This window comes from Gorilla gorilla, chromosome 8, assembly GCF_029281585.2.
Source record: "Gorilla gorilla gorilla isolate KB3781 chromosome 8, NHGRI_mGorGor1-v2.1_pri, whole genome shotgun sequence".
NCBI classification, from domain to species: Eukaryota; Metazoa; Chordata; class Mammalia; order Primates; family Hominidae; genus Gorilla; species Gorilla gorilla.
Genome location: NC_073232.2, coordinates 50,167,424 through 50,191,117, shown reverse-complemented (window position 1 = coordinate 50,191,117; position 23,694 = coordinate 50,167,424). Strand labels below are relative to the sequence as shown.

Sequence of the window (23,694 nt, the reverse complement as noted above, 5' to 3'; positions counted from 1 at the left end):
TTACTTCTCTTGGCTTCGATATTTTTTGGACTCATTGCACTTATAGCATACTCTCTGATACATTGTGGTTTACTTAAAAAAAATTCTAATCTGGTGCTCCACACCTTCCTATAGCTAACTAGACATTTAGCCTTATAATTTACATAGGTTAAGATATAAATCTTGAAAAAGAATATGCAATAACATATCAGACAAAATAAGCATACTTAAAATACATAAAAGGACTCCTAAAAATTGTCTATCAAATGTCAGATAACTAATTGTTTTAAGTGCAATAGAAATAAATGAACATGTCACAAAAGAAGATCTAAGAATGCCCAATTAACACATGAAAAGCTGTCTAACAGCTTCAGTCAATGGGAAAATGCAGATTAAAACCACAATAAGATATTGTTGTCCAAAGAACCTATGACATTTTACCCTCCTACCAGCAACGTATGAGATTCATATCTGTTTTACATCTTCACCAACATTTTGTATTGTCAGTCCCCCCCAACATTCTTTTGGATGTGAAATAGTATTTTACTGCTGAATAATATTCTTACACATTTCTTTTCCTGTGAGAGTTTCTTATAAATACAAATTTACACTTATTCCATGGTTAAGCAATTCCACCCCTAGGTGTTTTCTCAAGAGAAATAAAACAAACATATGTTCACAAAAAGGATTTTACAAGGTATCATGATAGCCTAATTCCTAATAGCTAAAAGTAGAGTACTCCAAACTTCCATGAACAGCAAAATTTTTAAAAATTTACTTTTATTCTTATTTTTTTATTTTTAACTCAGGTTTTTATCCCAAGTCAAGAACTGCTAAACAAATTATGGCATAACAATGAAATGGAATGCTACATAGTAGCAAAAAGGAAAAAAAATAGGAATGCATGCAATATTATGGATATATTTAAAAATTATTATGAGTAAAAGAAGCCACTTTCTAATGTTGCTGGCTATTAATTTTTACAAAGACATTTCTATCACTTTCTACATAGTTCCAAATATGTGCTATCCAGTATGTCCAATAGCTGTATGTCAGTGGCTATTACCACCGACAAGGAGCTGTTAAGAACTTGAAATGTGGCTCGTGTGATTAAGAAAGTAAATTTTAAATTGTATTTAACTTTAATTAATTAAATGTTAAGATTAAATAGCCACATGTGACTAGTGGGAACTATACTGGACAGCACAATTCTATATCTCCTTTAGAGTGGTGGTTAAATGGGTGTGTACAATTGCCAAAATGCATCAAGCTTAAATCTGAGTAGTTTATTAAATTTATATTATACCTAAAAAAGGCAAAAAAGTTGCAATGTGTATTTGTGAAGTTTCCATTTAAAAACTAAAACAAGAACTCAAAATTAATGACATAGTTTTGAGGGCATACTCAGGAAAGTAAGAAGAATAAAGCTTCACGTATCCTTAGAATTCAAATAAAACCCGACAGATTCAAACGTTAAAGGAGAATCTCAGACCTAACTCAGTCTCTGTCTTTCCAAACGTTACTTTATGTTTATTTCATAGGTGGAATGTTGTACAGTGTCATCTGTTGCTACCAGTGAGTGACATATGTGATTAATCGCATTGCCTTAATTAAACAGCAGTTGCCTGGATGTGATCACCTGCAGTGGCCAGCCTCCAATCAGATTAGCTCCCAAACTCCAGTTCTCTCATTGCAATTAACTTCACTTTTCACATAGGTCCCCAGAGAATTTCAATACGTCTGATGTCAAGAACGGAAAGTGAGACAGCCAGGTGGGAGGGGGTCCCTGGAGAATCTCCAACCAGCCTGCGCACTGGGAATGCGCACTGGAGTGAAAATACAGAAGTTGGTGCCCTTTGCAGCAGCCAGGAGTCCGACTCCTCCTCTTCCTGTGTGGAACCTGGAATTCAAACGGCTGGGTGGGAAGCACGCTAGCAGGGGCCTCTGGCCTAGCTGAGGGTCCCTGTTCCCCCTTTTCCTTCCTTTTCACCCAACAAAACCCTGCTTTACTCACCCTTCAAACCATCTATGAGCCTAAATTGTCGTGGTCGTGGAATGGACAAGGACCCAGTCTTTAGCTGAACTAAGGGAAAGTCCCGCTTTTTGGCGCGCAACAGGGGAGCTCAAGAAACAGTGAGTGAAATGGGGACTCAAAACCTCTCACTGTTGATCCTAAGCATTTTCATCCTCAGACTACTGAGGGTGGGGGAAACACGACCCCAAACTCCGTTGCTCCGTTGGGGGTCGTCGGGGGAAAGGCCTTTTCCTTCCTTTTTCAGGACAGACAGGAAAGCGGGGGCTCCTCACTCCCCCTCCCCTCTGTGCCCGGGCCGGGATGCACGGCCCAAGGGTCCCACACAGCTGGCTAGATGGTTCTCAGACACAAGCCACCGCAGCCTTCCTTTTCCCCTGCCAGGGGGTTAAACTTTATCAGAGAGTAATTAAGCTTTAACCCTGCTGTTGAAATCACTTGCAGACGAATAAGAAGTTATTCCCCAGGCATTTTTAAACCTTTTTTCACTTCCCTTTTCCACCTCCTCAACAAGTAAACCCTTAAAGTTTTTTTTTGTTTGTTTGTTTGTTTTTAGAAGACACTTTACTAGGCCACTCCCTCTGCTCCCCAACTATCACTGTATGCTCTGCAAGGTTTTGCTTGTGAAATAAATCCTCTATTTTGTTTTACATCCTGAGGCCATGGCTTATAACTCTGGCGGCAAGGATTTGTTTAGCAATCCTGCCTTAGGGGATGAGCCCTCTCTAATTCAATATCTGCATGTCCCCTGTCTCTTAAAGGGCCTCACTCACGGCATATGGAACTAACCACGCCCCTAACTAAGAAGGCACACCTTAGTTGCAGTTAGCACACAATTGAAGCAACTCTCCAAGTTTTACCTTAAAGTTCAAAATTGCTAGGAGTTGAAACTACTAGAAATATATTTACATGCAAGGTGAGTAAGAACAGTAAAATGTGTTTTTTAATAAAAGGTTATAAGAAGGCATGGAAATGTAAACTTTTGCTTAGGGTTAAAGGATTGTTTGAGTTAAATTAGGAAAAAGCTGAAGGTTCAAAGAAGTGGTGGGAGAACTGTGGAAATTAATCTTGCAGAAGAGATTCTGTGTGAACATATTGACTAAATTCAGAAAAGGGTATTGTTTGGTTTTTCTGTAAATTGAAATAAAAGCATAACAAGATTTTCCTAAGGTGCTAATCTGCTCTTTGGCACATTTGTAAAGGGTTATAACAGGTTTTTGCTTCTTTAAAATTTCTGAGTCATGATTTTGGCAAAATAAATAACTTTTGGTAACCTGGAATTCTATTTCATAATATCAAGTTATTTAAACCTCAAACATTTAACAGCCTTCCCAGAATCAAACCTCAGTTTCAAAATTGTCTTCCCTGGCACCTGGCTTTTCAAATATGTCAGAGGGCCCCTGAAGTGTCCAGAGAAGAGAGGTAAACAGGATTATCTGACATGTTTAGGTACATGGGATTGCAAAAATTATGCTCAGTCTTCTTTAGGTTGTATCTGGGTGAATAATCCTAATACATGTTCCAAAATTGTATGAGATTTCTAGAATTCTAATGGCTGAATATATGCTATCAATCATAATTAAGGTCGTTATGTTAAGTTATTGTAAACCACGGAGATAACTAAACTTCTTTGTCAATCGTGTTTCTAACTGTAAGTACCCTGGACATTTGGCTATTCACAGACAATTGTTGCCTTGTTTAATCCTTCTCAAAGATGGTTTATAATGAGCTATAGAACTTTAACAGGTGGTCTCAAACACAGGCTTCTGGTAACTTTGGAAATTGTAACATTAAAATAAAGAAAAATATACAGGACTCATAAGGAGCTGAAATGCTCACGAATATCAAACAAAACAAGAGTTAACTAAATGGACTGAACTCAGGAAACTGAAACCAGGCTGGGAGCGGTGGCTCACACTTGAAATCCCAGCACTTTGGGAGGCCAAGGCAGGTGGATCACCTGAGGTCAGGAGATCAAGACCAGCCTGACCAAGATGGCAAAACCTTGTTTCTACTAAATTAAAAAAAAAAAAAAATTAGCTGGGCATGGTGGCACATGCCTGTAATCCAAGCTACTTGGGAGGCTAAGGCAGGAGAATCACTTGAACCCAGGAAGCAGAGGTTACAGTGAGCAAGATTGAGCCATTGCACTCCAGCCTGGGTGACAAGAACGAAACTCCATCTCAAAAAAAAAAAAAAAAGAAAAGAAACTGAACAAATCTTTTTAACCTTTGCTTGGAATATTGCTGATCCATGTTTTGTTTTTCAGAGTCAAAGAAACTTTGAACTATTTATGGCCTTTAATAATTAAAGTAAGGTATACTCCTGTGATCAAGACTTGGAGCATATTTGTTTCTCTCTGCCTGGTTCCTCTAGAAATTGGAAACTATCAGTGAGTATTTTTATGGCAATATAGTTGTTTGCATCAGTGCAGTAAGAGTCCATTTTCAATGGCGGAATTCTTTTCTCACTCTTTTCGTTGTTTAATAATTATTATAGCAATAATAATAATAATAAATACCAATTATTACATGAACTCTCTGCATGTCTATGTTCTTATTGCATTTTCTTATAAGAACACAAGACGTATTGGATTATGACCAACTCTAATGATCTTATTTTACCATTTTAAATATCCTATCTCCAAATACAGTCACATTCTGAAGTACTGGGAGTTAGGATTTCAACATAGGATTTTGAAGGGGCACAGTTCAGTCTGTAACAGTGGTTAAAAACCCAAGCTCAGAAACCAAATTTTCTTTGCACAAATCTCAGTTTTGCAGATTAGGAGATATGAGACTTTGGCAAACTTGCCAAGACCTTGGTGACACTCTTTATGTCTTCTTGTTCTCATCTTTAAAATGAGAGGTAAAAGGGGATTAAAAATTATTACATAAAAACAAAAGACTTAGGATGATGATGAAATGCTGATAATATGTGTTAGATATTAGTATTTTTTATCTCAATAAATTAAATTGCTGTAACTCTTGATTCCTCATCTTGCTACTGTGCAATTGCCCTTCTCTTCCCTCAGGGTCACCCATCAAAGGGTAGATAGTCTCATTACGATTCTTACTTCTATATTTCTTTTCTGATTGATCAGTTCCGCCTCTTTATTGACACTGGGATTTATATGCATTGACTTAAAAATGGAGAAACTACAAGCAGCATTAGAGGCTGTTTTTTAATTAATGAGTCTTTCCGCTTACACCATCAAACTGAAGATTAGCTGTTGATTTATGAGATACCCTCAGCTTGTATCTTGTGCCACATCCAAATCATTGCCAATTCATTTCCAGAAGGAGGATCAGTACCATTATCTACTCAGTATCTCTCATTTCAAGCACCTCTCAGAGAGAGAACTGAAACATCTTTATCATTACCAGCAGTAAAGCTAAAGCAAAAAGCTATTCTCTGAAGCCTGCTGAGGGGATGAAATTTCTCAAAAAATACATCTCTGGGAGATGGGAGAAAACCTTTTCCACACCTTCCCTGAGAGAAGCAAAAGGGATGTGAGAAAGGGAGGCATTCTCTTCTGCCAGGGTAACATACTCCTCCTGTAGTAATCCCACATCACTGAGGGCCCAAGTTCCCAATGCTTCTGCTCTTTATTTCATCTAGACAGCCATTCTTTCTTTCTTTTTTTTTTTTGAAACGGAGTTTCACTCTTGTTGTCCAGGCTGGAGTGCAATGGCGTGAGCTCTGCTCACCGCAACCTCCCAGGTTCAAGTGATTCTCCTGCCTCAGCCTCCTGATTACCTGGGATTACAGGTGGCTGCCACCACGCCTGGCTAATTTTTTGTATTTTTAGTAGAGATGGGGTTTCACCATGTTGGCCAGGCTGGTCTCGAACTCCTGACCTCAAGTGATCCACCTGCCTTGGCCTCCCAAAGTGCTGGGATTACAGGCATGAGTCACCATGCCTGGCCAACAGCCGTTATTCTTATACACACCCACAGACCTAGAGAAGTTAGTTTGAAGTTTCTGTCTGTGCCATATGCTACACTTGAGACCAGTCCCATTGCTCCACTTTTCCCATGATGTGAGTGTCAAGTTTTATCCAAGCCTTCACTCCAAACTCATCCTCTGATGCATTATTAGTTCTTCCTTCTAGAGCCCTGTTTTCCTTTCTTTACCAAGGAACTCCTTTCCTTTCTTGAACAAGTTAGTATCTGGTCCCATTCATCAGAGCTATTCTGATACTATTGAGTCTATATAGGGAAAGGGTTAAAGCTTGTATTCTTTAATTACCCAGGAAAGGTTGCATGCACTATCACAAGCAGCTATCAGGTACAATACAGTATCTGGCATGGGTTGGGAGGTAGAGGGTAGGGGGTATTGTTGAAGACTTTTCTAAAAAAAAAAAAAACTTAGGTTTTACTGAAGATGCAAATTTAGTCAGTAAAGGGAGGGATACAAAATTCTCTCCCCATCTGCTCTTGGTTGATATGTTACTAAGCTTGGAAAAATTAGATGATTTTTTTTAACCAGTGGTTTCCCCCCATTTTGTATTCATCCGTCTTATAAACCAATGGTTTTATAGGGGCATATTTTTAACTGCATGGAAATAAGAATATGTATATAATGAGTTTGTTTTACATGCAAAGTTTAACAGAAGTCATAATATTAAGAAATACAAAAAATTTGGAAAGAATCTAATTATATTAAGAAGAGAAAATAATAAAAAGTGAAACTATAGGATAACAAAAAAATAAATATGTGGTAGTTGAGGCTTCAGGATTAATTAATTCATTTTCAATACTTTTTAACAAAATAATTGTTATATCTACTATTGATTTAGAATTTACTAGGAGCCAGGCATTTCTCTAAATTTGTTTATATTATTATAAATCTTTATAAGTATAATATAAAAATTACTATGTTTATTTTACTATATTTATTTTAAATAATTTATTTATAAATTCACTATATTTATTTTAAAGATAATGAAAGTGAGGAAGTCACAGAGAGATTAACTTTATCACACACAGCTAGTTAGTTCTAGAGCCATGGTATGAATCTGAATCTACCAAATTCCAATTCTCTAAATTTTTTTCTAAGTTGTTTTATGTTTAAGCTGTAGTGCTTAGTAATAGATTTATATTAAGTGTTAATTTTTAACACAGCAGTATACTATCTTTTTATGTGTTATTGTTAATAAAATTATATGGCCTTCAAAAAATGTTTAAATATTTTTCAAAGCTTTTTTATATATATACATATAATCATTAAATTTATTTGTGATTTATGTGGCACAAAGACAGGAAAGTATATATATGACAACAGGTAAAAGAATAACAAATCTAAAAATATAATAATGGCAAGAAATTAAATGAATTTCAGAGGATATCATTTTATATTTAAAAAATCAAGAATTAAAGTTTTACAGTATAGAAAAAGAAAGACATGTAATACAAAAGCTGATGAAGAGGAAGATGGTTGATAGAAAAAATAAAAACGATGTTGAAAAGTAAAAATAATGTCAGAAATAAAATACCATTGTAAATTAACAATTAGAGCAACACCAGTATTATCTTAACATAATGAAATTGTATAATTTCGTAAAATGAAAAAAATTATAGTACCCAGTTTCAACAAAGGGAGAGGAGAGCAAGCTTGTTAACATTTGCAAAAGTACAGGAGGAAACAATAAATAGATAAAAATAGTTATATTAATGAATGATTATGGAGAGAAGATACCAGAAAGCCAACAAAGATATGATTGTTGTTCTTGATGTAGGAATCAGAAAAGGAAAAAAAGAAGCAACATTCATTCTTATTTCTTTCAGCCTTAGGAACAAGTTAATTTGAAAATGTAAAGATAACTATATAAAAAGATAAAGAAATACCAAAGTCAGTATAATACTAAGTAGGTCAACATTTAGATATATGTTGGCAATTTCAAGCAGAAAAAGAAAATGAAAAACCTATGTAAGAAAAATGAGGACAGATTCAGATGCATTGTACCACATAAAATGACAGAAGAAAATGAAATACTCTCTTAATTCATTAAGAGAATTAAGGAGGAAACAATTGTGACAAAAGACACATTAGCCAGCAAAGATTTTTCACATATAAAGATAAAAAGCACATCAAAACAAGTATTTTTTAATGTTTAAGGCAATAATGCATGCATAAAGCAAAAAACGAGTGATCATAAAAACACATAACATTTAAATAATCTTTTGAGAAACATAACAATGTGCAATGGGATGCACATCAAGATAAGCAATTCCAAAACAAGAAAGCCAAACACAGAAAGTGTCACAGTTGACGCTGAGACTGTTGAAACATAAAATAAAACTACTTTTTGCAAGAACAGCTAGAAAATACAACATATTAATAACTATTAATGAAGAATATGTGACATAAAAGGTAAAACAAAATTAAGAAGTGTCTAAAATCCTAGACTATTCCAAAAAATGGTAAAGATGTTAAAGTTTCATATTTGAGATGAACTAATTTATTCATAATATACACGTACACAAACATATGTATGTGGAAGTCAATACATACTATTTCATGCTTTGAGCTTATAATTTGATAAATATGTAAAGTATGTCATTGCTATTTTTGTTTTTAATAAAAATTTAACAAGTAGAATAATTAGAAAGAGAATGCATAGCTTAACAAAGAGTAGTGAAACAAACCAAAATTACAAAAACTCTAAAAAACAGGGGAGGGAGATATATTTCATCAAATAAAAGACATGGAAAGAAAAAAACCAAAAGAAAGCAAAATATAGAAAAAAAAGGATTACAGTTCTGAATACTAAGTTCTTCATTAAGAGAAAGTGATCCTCAAATTTAATAAAAACCAAATATATTTATTTGAATTCTATAAGAAGTGCAATCAAAACCACATTATAAAATGGACACAAACATTTTAAGTATTATGATTTGTTAAAAACAATAGTGGCAAAATATAAATTTTTTTCGTCTTTTTTTACATGAAACATAAAAAAAGACATCTATACCTAATTCTTGATAATTAAGTAATCAAAAATAATAAGTATTCTGAAATCAAATATTATAATTTTAATGTATTGATTTAATTAAGATGTGTCTTAATTGATATAATATAATGTTGTATTGATTTAATTAAGATGTGTCTAAATCCATAATAGGAAAATAAAAATCTTAAATTTTCCCCTCCAAAGTTATACCATATATTGTATTACTAGGTCATTTATTAGGGCAAAACTTTCTTGTATATATATTATTATCAGTTATTCTGTGGTATAGAAATATATACATCTAGATATTTAACCAAAATTTTAAACAATAAAAGAATTCTTGAAAAATTAACCTTTAAGCTATTTATTCTAAATAAATTGAATTTTTGAGCAAAGACATATGTAAAACGAGTACTGCTATATTATTTTTAGTATAGAAACATGACATGCCCTATGCTGTAAAATTGTTTAATAATAACCTACTATAGATAGAAGAATTGCCATGGCATATCTATACCTTATTATATTGTACATGTTATATACACATTTAAATATAAATGTTTTCTAAAATAAGATTATATTTAAGTTTACTAAGTATAAATATTTATTTATTTTGGAGATACCTAAGGTTTCAACTGATTATTTTAACTGCCTTTTGGGGGCTTTTAACATTCCATCATTCTTAGAGAAAAGTTCTTTCTGATGGCAGTCTCTAAGGTAATGTAATATAAATAAAAATTATTTGTCGAATGCAACAACAGAAACATTTCTTAAAGAGTTTTCTTAAATACTAGACCTCATTTTGGTTATATTATCTGTATAACTTCTCCAGAACTTTCAGATCTCAAGTAAATTAAATGCTGAAGTCAAATAAAACTGGCTCCATAATGATAACACTCAGATATCAAGTACAGATTGCCTGCCCCCCGAAGTCTGTGTTTTACATATTTAACTATGAATTTGAAATTGTTATTATCAAAAGGTTTATTTTAATAGCTATCTCTGCCTATTTGTATTTTCTCTATATACATATCTTTATTTTTAATTGACAAATACAATTTATATATATTTATGGAGTACAACATATACCTTAATAGATGTATATGTTGTGAAATGGCTAAATCAAGCTATTTAATGTATACATTATGTCATATATTTTTGTGGTATGAACACTTGACATCTACACTTTCAGCAATTTCCAAGAATACAATATATTGTTATTAACTGCGGTCACCATGAAGTACAATACATCACTTGAACTTGTTCCTCCTAACTGAAATGTGTCCTCTAAGCAACATCTCCCCAGTTCTTCCAGCCCCCAGCCTTTGGCAGCAACCATTTTACTCTCTGTTTCTATGAGTTTTATGTTTTTAGATTCCACATAAACCTCTTCCATTAAAGAGATCATATAATATTTGGCTTTCTGTGCCTAGCTTATGTTTAAAAAATATCTTGAGTTTTTTAATTTGATTTAAACAAGTATTAAGCATACTCCCAACATTCTGATAATTCCTTCACCTTCTTTAAAGTTGAATTGTCATGCTCTATGGAATAGTTACTTTGTGACTGTCTATTCCCAGTCTTTTCTCTCTAGTTTTATATACCTTTTCCTATGTTATCTATGACCTACTTAAGAAAACAAATGATTCCATTGTATTACTAGGTTTGTAAAGTGTTTTAGTCATTTAAAGAAGCTTTTAGTGAATACCTACTATATGTCACATATACTGAAGGTGCAAAAATAGGTCAAACATGGATTTGCTCTTAAGGAAATCACATATATGTCATCATTTATATTTAACATTCCTGTTTTAAATTGCAAATCATTGCCAGTAGGTCTATAACAGAAGTCCAGGCATCCAGCTGTGGTAGCATAGAAATAGAGGAATTAATAACTCCTTTGGACAAAATCAGCAAGAAATTTAGGTAAAGCTGCACTAAGAAAACATCTAATAGCAATTTTAAAGAACATTTTGGATCTAACAAATGGCCATATGGAAAGATAAAAGTGTACAGAAAAGAGGGAGAGAAGAGAGAACTAATATTTATTTAAGGCCTATGATGTGTAAGACACTATGCTAAGTGCTTTACATGGGTTATTATCTGACAATATGTAAGTAGTTTGACTTTTATTGTTGTAAGCAGGGGAGTGATATTATCCAATACGTATTTTACAAGGATTAGTCTTGATGTTGTAATGTAGAGGGTAAGTATGCAACCAGGAAAACCAGTTACAGGTTATCACATATTTCAGGGGAGAGATGATGGCAGCCTGAACAAGGATGACAATAATGGAAACAGAGACAAAAGGACAGAGGTGGTATGTGTGCAAATATTATATTTGCATATTTAATGTAAAGTAGAAAGAACTTGATGATGGATTTATTGTAGTAAGAATTAGGGAAAGGCATAAATCAAGGCTGCATCTTAGTATTTGTTTTTGCAACTGTGGGTATATTACTAATTACCGAGAGGAGAAGCACAAAAGAATTAAACAATCTGAGGGGACACAATGGACAGGGGAGAATGAAGACAGGAGACATTAATAGCTCTATTTTGGACATGTTTAGTTTGAGATGACTATTTGGGTATCTGTGTAAGATGAAAAGGAAGCTGTAGACAAGTGAAGGACTTGGAATACTTTGGGAGAGAATTTAGAACTGGCAAGAGATAGCATAGAAGAAGGCAAAAGTTGGGCCAGGTGCAGTGGCTCATGCTTATAATCCCAGCACTTTGGGAGGCCAAGGCAGGAGGATTGCTTGAGCCCAGGAGTTGTGACCAGCCACAGCAACCTAGCAAGACCCCCACTGCTACATTTTTGTTTTAAGTTAGCCAGGTGGGGTGCTACATGCCTTTGGTTCCAGCTGCGTGGGAGGCTGAGGAGGTAGAATTGCTTGAGCCCAGGAGGTTGAGGCTGCGGTGAGCCATTGTTGTGTTGTTGCACTCTAGCCTGGGCAACAGCTAGATCCTGCCTCAAAAAAAATAAAAAATAAAAAAAGACAAAAATCAAGAGAGTGATGTATCAAAAGAGGAGAGTGTTTAAAGAGAAAATGATCAAGAATGTTCTTTACTGCTGAGTGAATGGGAACAACATAATAGGAGCCATAACTATTCCTGTGCCAATCTGTCCCATCTTTACGGTGTGTTTTCCTAATTTCAGTCTTTGATACGTGATGCAGAATGAAGGCAACAGATATTCCAGACAGCTGTTTTAAGTTCTGTGCTCTTTCCACACTTAATCACTATACCTTTTCAGCATTTTATTCTGGGCTTTGAAATTGTTAGATTTTCTGGACTTTGAAAATGTTGGATTTTTGGTGTTGAGATGAAATATTAAATGTGCTTGTATTATCTGAACTTATTGCCAGAAAGCAATTTGCTCAGGTGAACATTCTGCATTATCACAGTATACATGAATAGGTGAATGAATAAAAGAATGAAGGAATGGATAAATAAATGAATTTTGAATAAAATTCAAAAGGCTTAAATGCTTCATATGTAAAATCAATAGTAGCAGGAGACAGACAAATCCTAGGCAGACAGGGGCAGGTCCCCAGTGAAACCCAACCTTCAAGCTGAAAACAATTTGAAGCCTGGCTACAAGTCCCGGATAAGTCCACGGACTGGATTGAGAACCTCTCTTCCCATTTGGTGCACTTTTCTCTGATTGATCTCCATCCTTCACCTATTTTACAAATACCCACTCTTCTCTAATTGGTTTTTTACACTGTCATGCCCACCTTTAAGAGGTGCCTTTCTTTTAACCTTTTTTGGCATACTCACAAACTATTCAGCATGCACTCCCCCATTCTGAGTCCATAAAAGCCCCAGATTCAGCCACATGTTGGGACTACCTGCATTTGGGTGGTGGGAGGACTACCTGCCTTTGGGTGATGGACCACCCCACTTCGAGTCCCCTCTCTGCTGAGAGCTGTTCTGTCCCTCAATAAAACTCTTCTCTGTACTTGTCACCCTTCAGTTGTCAGCATAACCTCATTCTTCTTGGACATGGGACAAGAATTCAGGATGCACCAAATGCAGGTATAAGAAAGAATGTAACACTGTGGCCCTTTGCCCTCCACTAGCGCTGGGCAGCCATCCCACACAACAAGAAGCAGCAGTGGGGCTGGGTCAGCCCCAGAGCCATGGGCCTGAGCGAGGCAGAAGGACTGAACAATCTGTAACACAGCTGGGCAAGGGTACACCTGGCCTAGCTGCAGGCTGAGCACGGGATCTGGCTGGGGTGCATGCCAAGTGCAGCCCACATGGCTGAATGGGCCAGGTACCTCCACCCAGGAGCCCAGGACCAAGCAGAGCCCAGGTGGGGGTGTTGCCAGCTGCAGAGGTCTCTGGCTGGCAAAGCAGCACTGAAAAAAATCTTATGTCAAAATAATTTAATGCTTAAACTGTTACTATGATATTCTTAGTTTTTGTGTAAAGAAGAATGGAATATAGATGCTTAGAGGTTCACCTCCACAGAAATAGTAAGCTGAAGAAGCAGAATTTAAGCTCAGATTTTCTAACTTGAAATGTTGTAATACACTGTAACTATCTCAACAGTAGCAAACAAAGCCACAAATTTATGAAAATTCTGCTGCTATTTCAATAAGTTTCAAAATAAATGTTTTGACAATTTAAAAATGAATTAAGTTAAAGCTATTGTTAAATAAAACATACATGGAAGACACAACTTCACATTTAAAGAGTGAAACAACAATATTTGTAAACTGAAACAAGGTAAAACCTATATAAAAAAAAGCTTACAAAATTTCCAGAAGAGACTTACTGGCATTGTAGAGATAGATAAAAATTTCTGAATAAAATTCTTTGCAGTTATTTTATTAACTCTTCTATTAGTAATATTTCTAATAAATAATTTTGTTGAGGGAAGTCAGGGACCCCAAACAGAGGGACCCACTGGAGCTGCAGCAGAGGAACATAAATTGTGAAGATTTCATTTTAATATGGACATATATCAGTTCCCAAAATTAATACTTTTATAATTTCTTACGCTTTTCTTACTTTAATCTCTTAATCCTGCTATCTTCATAAGCTGAGGATGTACATCACCTCAGGTCCACTGTGATGATGGCGTTAACTGTACAAATTGATCGTAAAACGTGTGTTTGAACAATACGAAATCAGTGCACCTTGAAAAAGAACAGAATAACAGCAATTTTTAGGGAACAAGGCAAGACAGCCATAAGGTCTTACTGCCTGCGGGGTCAGGCAGAATATAGCCATATTTTTCTTCTTGCAGAGAGCCTATAAATGGACATGCAAGTAGGAGAGATATCGCTAAATTCTTTTCCTAGCAAGGAATATTAATAATTAAGACCCTGGGAAAGGAATGCATTCCTGGGGGGAGGTCTATAAACCACCATTCTGGAAGTGTCTGTCTTATGTGGTTGAGATAGGGACTCAAATACGCCCTGGTCTCCTGCAGTACCCTCAGGCTTATTAGGGTTTGGAAGAAACCCCACCCTGGTGAATTTGAGGTCAGACTGGTTCTCTGCTCTTGAACCCTGTTTTCTGTTGTTTAAGATGTTTATCAAGACAATATGTGCACAGCTGAACATAGACCCTTATCAGGAGTTTTTGACTTTGCCATTTGCCTTGTGATCTTTATTGGCCTCAGAAGCATGTGATCTTTGTTCTCCTTTTTACCCTTTGAGGCATGTGATCTTTGTGACCTACTCCCTGTTAGTACAGCCCCTCCCCTTTTTTAGTCCTTAATAAAAACCTGCTGGTTTTGCAGCTCAGGTGGGCATCATGATCCTACCAATATGCGATGTCACCCCAGGAGGCCCAGCTGTAAAATTCCTCTCTTTGTACTCTTTCTCTTTATTTCTCAGACCGGCCGACACTTAGGGAAAATAGAAAGAACCTATGTTGAAATATTGGGGATGGGTTCTCACGATATAATTTGTTAATTAATATTTAGTGAAAAAAGTTTTGTGGAAAGATATACCTGAGAAAATGCTGCAGAGAGAGGAAGTATTTATGAACTGGTACTTTAAGGATCTAATAGAAAAAATAGAGAAAAGATTAGGAACTTCAGCAAACATGTCAGCAGTGTATTTGACTATTTCACAGTATAGTTCAGCTTTGTCAGAGTTTATGGAAAAAGAAAACAAATGCAAAAGTCAAGTCATGAAAAATAAAGTTTTGCTGCCTCCACAATGCTCCCCTAAAAGCTGCAGACTTGTTTAGAATAAGTTGATTATAAAGGACAGATATCAACTTGGCATGCAGAATTTTAGGATATTTTAATGACCACTAAATATTTACCAGCACCAAGGAATTAGTAAAGATAGTGAGATAACACAAATCCAAAGAAAGGAATGGTCTATGCTAAAAATAACATAAATTTAGCATTATAATGTATTCATTGATTCCTTACAAATTCAGTTTCCTCATATTACAGTAACAACCATATTCCATAATAATCCGATAATATTGCAATTTTATTAACATTTCTATTGGTAACATTTCTAATAAATAAATAATAGTATTATCCCATAATAATCAGGACCATTAGTCAGAGAGAAAAAAAGTATGCTTTTCTTCAGTGGCCATCAGGGGCATGTATCTTCCTCTTGAAAACTCTTTATACATTGGGAAATGTGACCAATGCTTCTATAAAACAACTCTGAGAGCTTCATCTGCTTTGCTCACCTTGGAGTCAAGGATACAACTTAAGCCTACTCATAATTCCCAATGTCAAGAATCTACATGCTACGTTCAGTCAACATAGCTAAACATAACCTAAGCTGCTCTATTAGGCTTTGGTTCTCTTGGTTGTAGCCTGTACCCAAAATGATAGTGCTCTGATATTAAACTGAATCTTTCACAATTTTAAACACACACACACACACACACACACACATGCACACACACACGTGTGCATGCACATCTCAATCTTGTGCTTAATTCATTTGTATTGAACTAAATATTATTTGTCATATCACAGCATTTTACTTCTTATTTTTTTTCAAACACTTTTTTTTGCAACTCAAAAATAAAACAAATTTAGTGATCACCTTTTGGGGGTTCGAAAATATCCTGAGATTTTACCTTCTTATTCTTTTCAAATAAATAGTGCTTACTCTAAGAAAATGTGAAGACTAAATTTTTCTTCTCTGAAATATATGCTTATTCTTGTTTATGTAGTCTTGGACAGTTGGAAGTCAATGCTTCTATTACAAAATATAGGAAATGAAAAAGAAAAGTTGTAGGAAAGAGATTAGTCATGTCTTAGATATGCTAAATAAATAAGTATATACAAGGGATATAAAGTAAATGTTGTCTTATTGGTGGTTACAGAGGTAGGGCTGGAAATTGGGAGATATTTAAAGGCTTTTGGTATACAAGTGAGTTACAAACATGTATGTAGTAGTTGAAATGGGTTTACTGAGAAAAAATGAGCCATTGATAATATATTGAAGACTTTTTATTTTTGTGGAATGAAAGTATGTAAACATCTAGAGAAACAGGAAGGCTTTGAGATTTTGAAAACAAAGTAAGACGCTAAGGGGCAAAGAATAAGAAATAGCAAGTAGTCCACACCTTAAAATATTAATATAGTAAAAGAGGAAAGTAGTTATTATCCATGAGTAGCATTTATTATGTGCCTAGTATGAGGCATACACTATTCTAACCTCTGGGAGTATGAAAAAGTTTAATTTTTGGCCTTTTACCTTCATGAATTTAAAGATTAAGAGAGAAAAACAGACCACATACCATAACTATAATACAATTTGATGAGAGCTTAAATAGAAGCTGCTGTAGAGCAGCTATGACAGAGACTGGCCTTTCTTTTTCCAGGAACACAGACCAACTCCGTTTCCCGATCCCTTTGCAATCTGCATTGAACCATGAGTCAAGTTCTTGATAAAGGAGTGAAAATGATAAGTCTAAAGCAATGAAAAGCTGCTGTATTGACTACACATGACTTCATTTCTTCTACCCTGCTTCTTTCATGCCTACTTATCTGAATGACACCAGGATGACATTTAAGGCATAACTGAAGATGGGGAAACCACAGCACAGAATAAGGCTGGGCCCTTGAATCAATAAATGAAGGAGAACTACTCAAGAGAACAAAACCACCAGCAATATCCACCTGTATTTGTCTTTTCATAAGTGAGTAAAAAGTATTAATACATCATTGGGATTCAAGATTTCAGTTGTTATGATAGCACAGCATAGCTCATCCTAGATGAGATTTTAATGTTGGAAAAAGGTTACTGGATCTGGAGAGTATTGGATCAGAAAGCATTGAGTGAATAGTTTTCATAGGTTTTAAAGAATATATTTGTTTAGATTGTTCAATATATGCATTTCTATAAATGTGTATTAGGGATGTCAATGTGGTTAAAGTAGAAAAATATTTTTAAAATCCTGCTGTGAAACAAAGAAGGGAGATAACTTGGAAACTTGGTAGGGAACAGGGAAATTCAAAGGGAATGGCAGAAGCATGGGCATACAGGGGATGTAATGTGGTCATTTTTATAGTTGAGGGGAAAGCAGTATCATATAGCAGGTGTTCTATGTCTCTTTGCTGAATACATGAAAATAAGTAAAATCAATAAAAGGAAATGGATTTATATCAAGTACTACAATCCAAGTGGTGAAATCAATTAAGATGAAAGAGTAAACTATGATTGAAAAGACAGCAATAAACAAGATGAAGAATGGCATTGAATTGCCTAAAAAGATTCTGAGAGAACTTTTCTAGGAAAAATGACAAAAAGGAAGTTGTTAGTACATGTTCGCAGAATAAAGGTCTGGACTAGAAGCATCAGTAAAAAAGCAAAGAACATGTTGGTCTTCTCTTTCATTCCTGTGAACATTAAAGAAAAGTAAAAAAAAAATAAATTCTGTGTTGATCCCAAGAAAAAATAATGTTATCAAGATATGATGAATGATATGGTTTGGCTGTATCCACACCCAAATGTCATCTTGAACTGTAGCTCCTGTAGTTCCCATGTGTCATGAGAGGGACTCAGTGAGAGGTAATTGAATCATGGGGCAGGTCTTTCCTGTGGTGTTCTTGCGATAGTGAATATGTCTCGAGAGACCTGATGGTTTTATAAAGGGGAGTTCCCCTTCACATGCTCTCTTGCCTTCCGCCATTAAGATGTGACTTTGCTCCTCATTCGCCTTCTGCCATGATTTTGAGGACTCCCCCACCATGTGGAACTGTGAGTCAATGAATCTCCTTCCTGTATAAATTACCCAGTCTCTTGTATGTCTTTATTAAAAGCATGAGAACAGACTAATACAGTCAATTTTGACACATGTGAAAAGATAAAAAGAGTTTTTTATGTATAAAAATGAAATATGGTGGAATGATGGGTTTATGGTGGAATTTGCAAAGAGTATGGTGGCAGTTGTCAAACTGCACTGAGTAGGATAGGGATAGTGATATAAGAAAGTATAGCATATAATTTTTTTTAATTATTATACTTGAAGTTCTAGGGTACATGTGCACAATGTGCAGGTTTGTTACATATGTATACATGTGGCATGTTGGTATGCTGCGCCGATTAACTTGTCATTTACATTAGGTATATCTCCTAATGCTATTCATCCCCCCTCCCCCGACCCCATGACAGCACCCGGTGTGTGGTGTTCCCCAACCTGTATCCAAGTGTTCTCATTGTTCAATTCCCACCGCATGTGAGAATATGCTGTGTTTGGTTTTCTGCCATTGTGATAGTTTGCTCAGAATGATGGTTTCCAGCTTCATCCATGTCCCTACAAAGGGCGTGAACTCATTCTTTTTTATGGCTGCATAGTATTCCGTGGTGCATATGTGCCACATTTTCTTAATCCAGTCTATCATTGATCGACATTTGGGTTGGTTCCAAGTCTTTGCTATTGTGAATAGTGCTGCAATAAACATATATGTGCATGTGTCTTTATAGCAGCATGATTTATAACCCTTTGGGTATATACCCAGTTATGCCATGGCTGGGTCAAATGGTATTTCTAGTTCTAGATCCTTGAGGAATCACCACACTGTCTTCCACAATGGTTGAACTTGTTTACACTCCCACCAACAGTGTAAAAGCATTCCTATTTCTCCACATCCTCTCCAGCACCTGTTGTTTCCTGGCTTTTTAATGATCGCCATTCTAACTGGTGTGAGATGGTATCTCATTGTGGTTTTGATTTGCATTTCTCTGATGGCCAGTGATGATGAGCATTTTTTCATATGTCTTTTGGCTGCATAAATGTCTTCTTTTGAGAAGTGTCTGTTCATATCCTTCGCCCACTTGTTGATGGGGTTGTTTGATTTTTTCTTGTAAATTTGTTTAAATTCTTTGTAGATTCTGGATATTAGCCCTTTGTCAGATGGGTAGATTGTGAAAATTTTCTCCCATTCTGTAGGTTGCCTGTTCACTCTGATGGTAGTTTCTTTTGCTGTGCAGAAGCTCTTTAGTTTAATTAGATCCCATTTGTCAATTTTGGCTTTTGTTGCCATTGCTTTTGGTGCTTTAGACATGAAGTCCTTGCCCATGCCTATGTCCTGAATGCTATTGCCTAGGTTTCCTTCCAGGGTTTTTATGGTTTTAGGTCTGACATTTAAGTCTTTAATCCATCTTGAATTAATTTTTGTATAAGGTGTAAGGAAGGGATCCAGTTTCAGCTTTCTACATATGGCTAGCCAGTTTTCCCAGCACCATTTATTAAATAGGGAATCCTTTCCCCACTTCTTGTTTTTGTCAGGATTGTCAAAGATGAGATGGTTGTAGATGTGTGGTATCATTTCTGAGGCCTCTGTTCTGTTCCATTGGTCTATATCTCTGTTTTGGTACGAGTACCATGCTGTTTTGGTTACTGTAGCCTTGTAGTATAGCTTGAATTCAGGTAGCGTGATGCTCCAGCTTTGTTCTTTTGGCTTAGCATTGTCTTGGCAATGAGGGCTCTTTTTTGGTTCCATATAAACTTTAAAGTAGTTTTTTCCAATTCTGTGAAGAAAGTCATTGGTAGCTTGATGGGGGTGCCATTGAATCTATAAACTACTTTGGGCAGTATGGCCATTTTCACAATATTGATTCTTCCTATCCATGAGCATGGAATGTTCTTCCATTTCTTTGTGTCCTCTTTTATTTCATTGAGCAGTAGTTTGTAATTCTCCTTGAAGAAGTCCTTCACATCCCTTGTAAGTTGGATTCCTAGGTATTTTATTCTCTTTGAAGCAATTGTGAATGGGAATTCACTCATGATTTGGCCGTTTGTCTGTTATTGGTGTATAGGAATGCTTGTGATTTTTGCACATTGATTTTGTATCCTGAGACTTTGCTGAAGTTGCTTACCAGCTTAAGGAGATTTTGGGCTGAGACGATGGGGTTTTCTAGGTATACAATCATGTCATCTGCAAACAGGGACAATCTGACTTCCTCTTTTCCTAATTGAATACCCTTTATTTCTTTCTCCTGCCTGATTGCCCTGGCCAGAACTTCCAACACTATGGTTAATAGTAGTGGTGAGAGAGGGCATCCCTGTCTTGTGCCAGTTTTCAAAGGGAATGCTTCCAGTTTTTGCCCATTCAGTGTGATATTGGATGTGGGTTCATCATAAATAGCTCTTATTATTTTGAGATACATCCCATCAATACCTAATTTATTCAGAGGTTTTAGCATGAAGGGCTGTTGAATTTTGTCAAAGGCATCTTTTCAGCATCTATTGAGATAGTCATGTCGTTTTTGTCATTGGTTCTGTTTGTATGCTGGGTTATGTTTATTGATTTGCGTATGTTGAACAGCCTTGCATCCCAGGGATGAAGCCCACTTGGTCATGGTGGATAAGCTTTTTGATGTGCTGCTGGATTCGGTTTGCCTGCATTTTATTGAGGATTTGTGTATTGATATTCATCAGAGATATTGGTCTAAAATTCTCTTTTTTTGTTGTGTCTCTGCCAAGCTTTGGTATCAGGATGATGCTGGCCTCATAAAATGAGTCAGGGAAGATTTGCTATTTTTCTATTGAATGGAATAGTTTCAGAAGGAATGGTACCAGCTCCTCTTTGTACCTCTGGTAGAATTTGGCTGTGAATCCGTATGGTCCTGGACTTTTTTTGGTTGGGAGGCTCTTAATTATTGCCTCAATTTCAGAGCCTGTTATTGGTCTACTCAGGGATTCAACTTCTTCCTGGTTTAGTCTTGGGAGGGTGTATGTGTCCAGGAATTTATCCATTTTTTCTAGATTTTCTAGTTTATTTGCATAGAGTTGTTTATAGTATTCTCTGTTGGTAGTTTGTGTCTCTGTGGGATTGGTAGTGATATCCCCTTTATCTTTTTTTTATTGTGTCTATTTGATTCTTCTCTCTTTTCTTATCAGTTTTGCTAGTGGTCTATCAATTTTGTTGATCTTTTCAAAAAACCAGCTCCTGGATTCATTGATTCTTTGAAGGGTTTTGTTGTCTCTATCTCTCAGTTCTGCTCTGATCTTAGTTATTTCTTGCCTTCTGCTAGCTTTTGAATGTGTTTGCTCTTTCTTCTCTAGTTCTTTTAATTGTGATGTTAAGGTGTCAATTTTAGATCTTTCCTGCTTTCTCTTGTGGGCATTTAGTGCTATAAATTTCCCTCTACACACTGCTTTGAATGTGTCCCAGAGATTCTGGTATGTTTTGTCTTTGTTCTCATTGGTTTCAAAGAACATTCTTATTTCTGCCTTTATTTTGTTATGTAGTCATTTAGGAGCAGGTTGTTCAGTTTCCATGTAGTTGAGCAGTTTTGAGTGAGTTTCCTAATCCTGAGTTCCAGTTTGATTGCACTGTGGTCTGAGAGACAGTTTGGTATAATTTCTGTTCTTTTACATTTTCTGAGGAGTGCTTTACTTCCAACTATGTGGTCAATTTTGGAATAAGGGCGATGTGGTACTGAGAAGAATGTATATTCTGTTGATTTGGGGTGGAGAGTTCTGTAGATGTCTATTTGGTCCGCTTGGTGCAGAGGTGAGTTCAATTCCTGGATATCCTTGCTAACTTTCTGTCTCGTGGATCTGTCTAATGTTGACAGTGTGGTGTTAAAGTCTCCCATTATTATTGTGTGGGAGTCTAAGTCTCTTTGTAGGTCTCTAAGGACTTGCTTTACAAATCTGGGTGCTCCTGTATTGGGTGCATATATATTTAGGATAGTTAGCTCTTCTTGTTGAATTGATCCCTTTACCATTATGTAATGGCCTTCTTTGTCTCTTCTGATCTTTGTTGGTTTAAAGTCTGTTTTATCAGAGACTAGAATTGCAGTCCCTACTTTATTTTATTTTCCTTTTGCTTGGTAGATCTTTCTCCATCCCTTTATTTTGAGCCTATGTGTGTCTCTGCACGTGAAATGGGTCTCCTTAATACAGCACACTGGTGGGTCTTGACTCTACCCAATTTGCCAGTCTGTCTTTTAATTGGAGCATTTAGCCCATTTACATTTAAAGTTAATATTGTTATGTGTGAATTTGATCCTGTCATTATGATGTTAGCTGGTTATTTTGCTTGTTAGTTGATGCCGTTTCTTCTTAGCCTCAATGGTCTTTACAATTTGGCATGTTTTTGCAGTGGCTGGTACTGGTTGTTCCTTTCCATGTTTAGTGCTTCCTTCAGGAGCTCTTGTAAGGCAGGCCTGGTGGTGACAAAATCTCTCAGCATTTGCTTGTTTGTAAAGGATTTTATTTCTCCTTCACTTATGAAGCTTAGTTTGGCTGGATATGAAATTCCAGGTTGAAAATTCTTTTCTTTAAGAATGTTGAATATTGGACCCCACTCTCTTCTGGTTTGTAGAGTTTCTGCTGAGATATCAGCTGTTAGTCTGATGGGCTTCCCTATGTGGGTAACCTGACCTTTCTCTCTGGCTGCCCTTACCATTTTTTCCTTCATTTCAACTTTGGTGAATCTGACAATTACGTGTCTTGGAGTTGCTCTTTTTGAGGAGTATCTTTGTGGTGTTCTCTGTATTTCCTGAATTTGAATGTTGTTCTGCCTTGCTAGGTTGGGGAAGTTTTCCTGGATAATATCCTGAAGAGTGTTTTCCAACTTGGTTCCATTCTGCCTGTCACTTTCAGGTACACCAATACGATGTAGATTTGGTCTTTTCACATATTCCCATTTATCTTGGAGGCTTTGTTGCTCTCCTTTTACTCTTTTTTTCTCTAAACTTCTCTTCTTGCTTCATTTCATTTATTTGATCTTCAATCACTGATATCCTTTCTTCCAGTTGATCGAATCGGCTACTGAGGCTTGGGCATACATCACGTAGTTCTTGTGCCATGGTTTTCAGCTCCGTCAGGTCATTTAAGGTCTTCTCTACACTGTTTATTCTAGTTAGCCATTCGTCCCATCTTTTTTCAAGATTTTTAGCTTCTTTGCGATGGGTTCGAACATCCTCCTGTAGCTCAGAGAAGTTTGTTATTACCAATCTTCTGAAGCCTTCTTCTCTCAACTTGTCAAAGTCATTCTCTGTCCAGCTTTGTTCCGTTGCTGGTGAGAAGCTGCATTCCTCTGGAGGAGAAGAGGTGCTCTGATTTTAGAATTTTCAGCTTTTCTGCTCTGATTTCTCCCCATGTTTGTGGTTTTATCTACATTTGGTCTTTGATGAAGGTGACCTACAGATGGGGTTTTGGTGTGGATGTCCTTTCTGTTTGTTAGTTTTCCTTCTAACCATCAGGACCCTCAGCTGCAGGTCTGTTGGAGTTTGCTGGAGGTCCACTCCAGACCCTGTTTGCCTGG

At 36.1% G+C, this 23,694-nt stretch overlaps 1 long non-coding RNA gene across 3 annotated transcripts in view; it reads left to right on the top strand.

Annotated features, from left to right (window-relative positions):
* Positions 1 to 1,836: 1,836 nt before the first annotated feature.
* Positions 1,837 to 23,694, top strand: part of LOC109028669 (uncharacterized) — a 109,337-nt gene continuing 87,479 nt past the window's right edge. For all 3 annotated transcript variants that reach the window (XR_008668786.2, XR_008668785.2, XR_008668788.2), the window contains exons 1-4: positions 1,837 to 2,112; positions 2,773 to 2,927; positions 4,281 to 4,403; positions 16,794 to 17,111. This is a non-coding gene — a long non-coding RNA (uncharacterized lncRNA). The remainder of the gene's footprint in view (positions 2,113 to 2,772; positions 2,928 to 4,280; positions 4,404 to 16,793; positions 17,112 to 23,694) is intronic.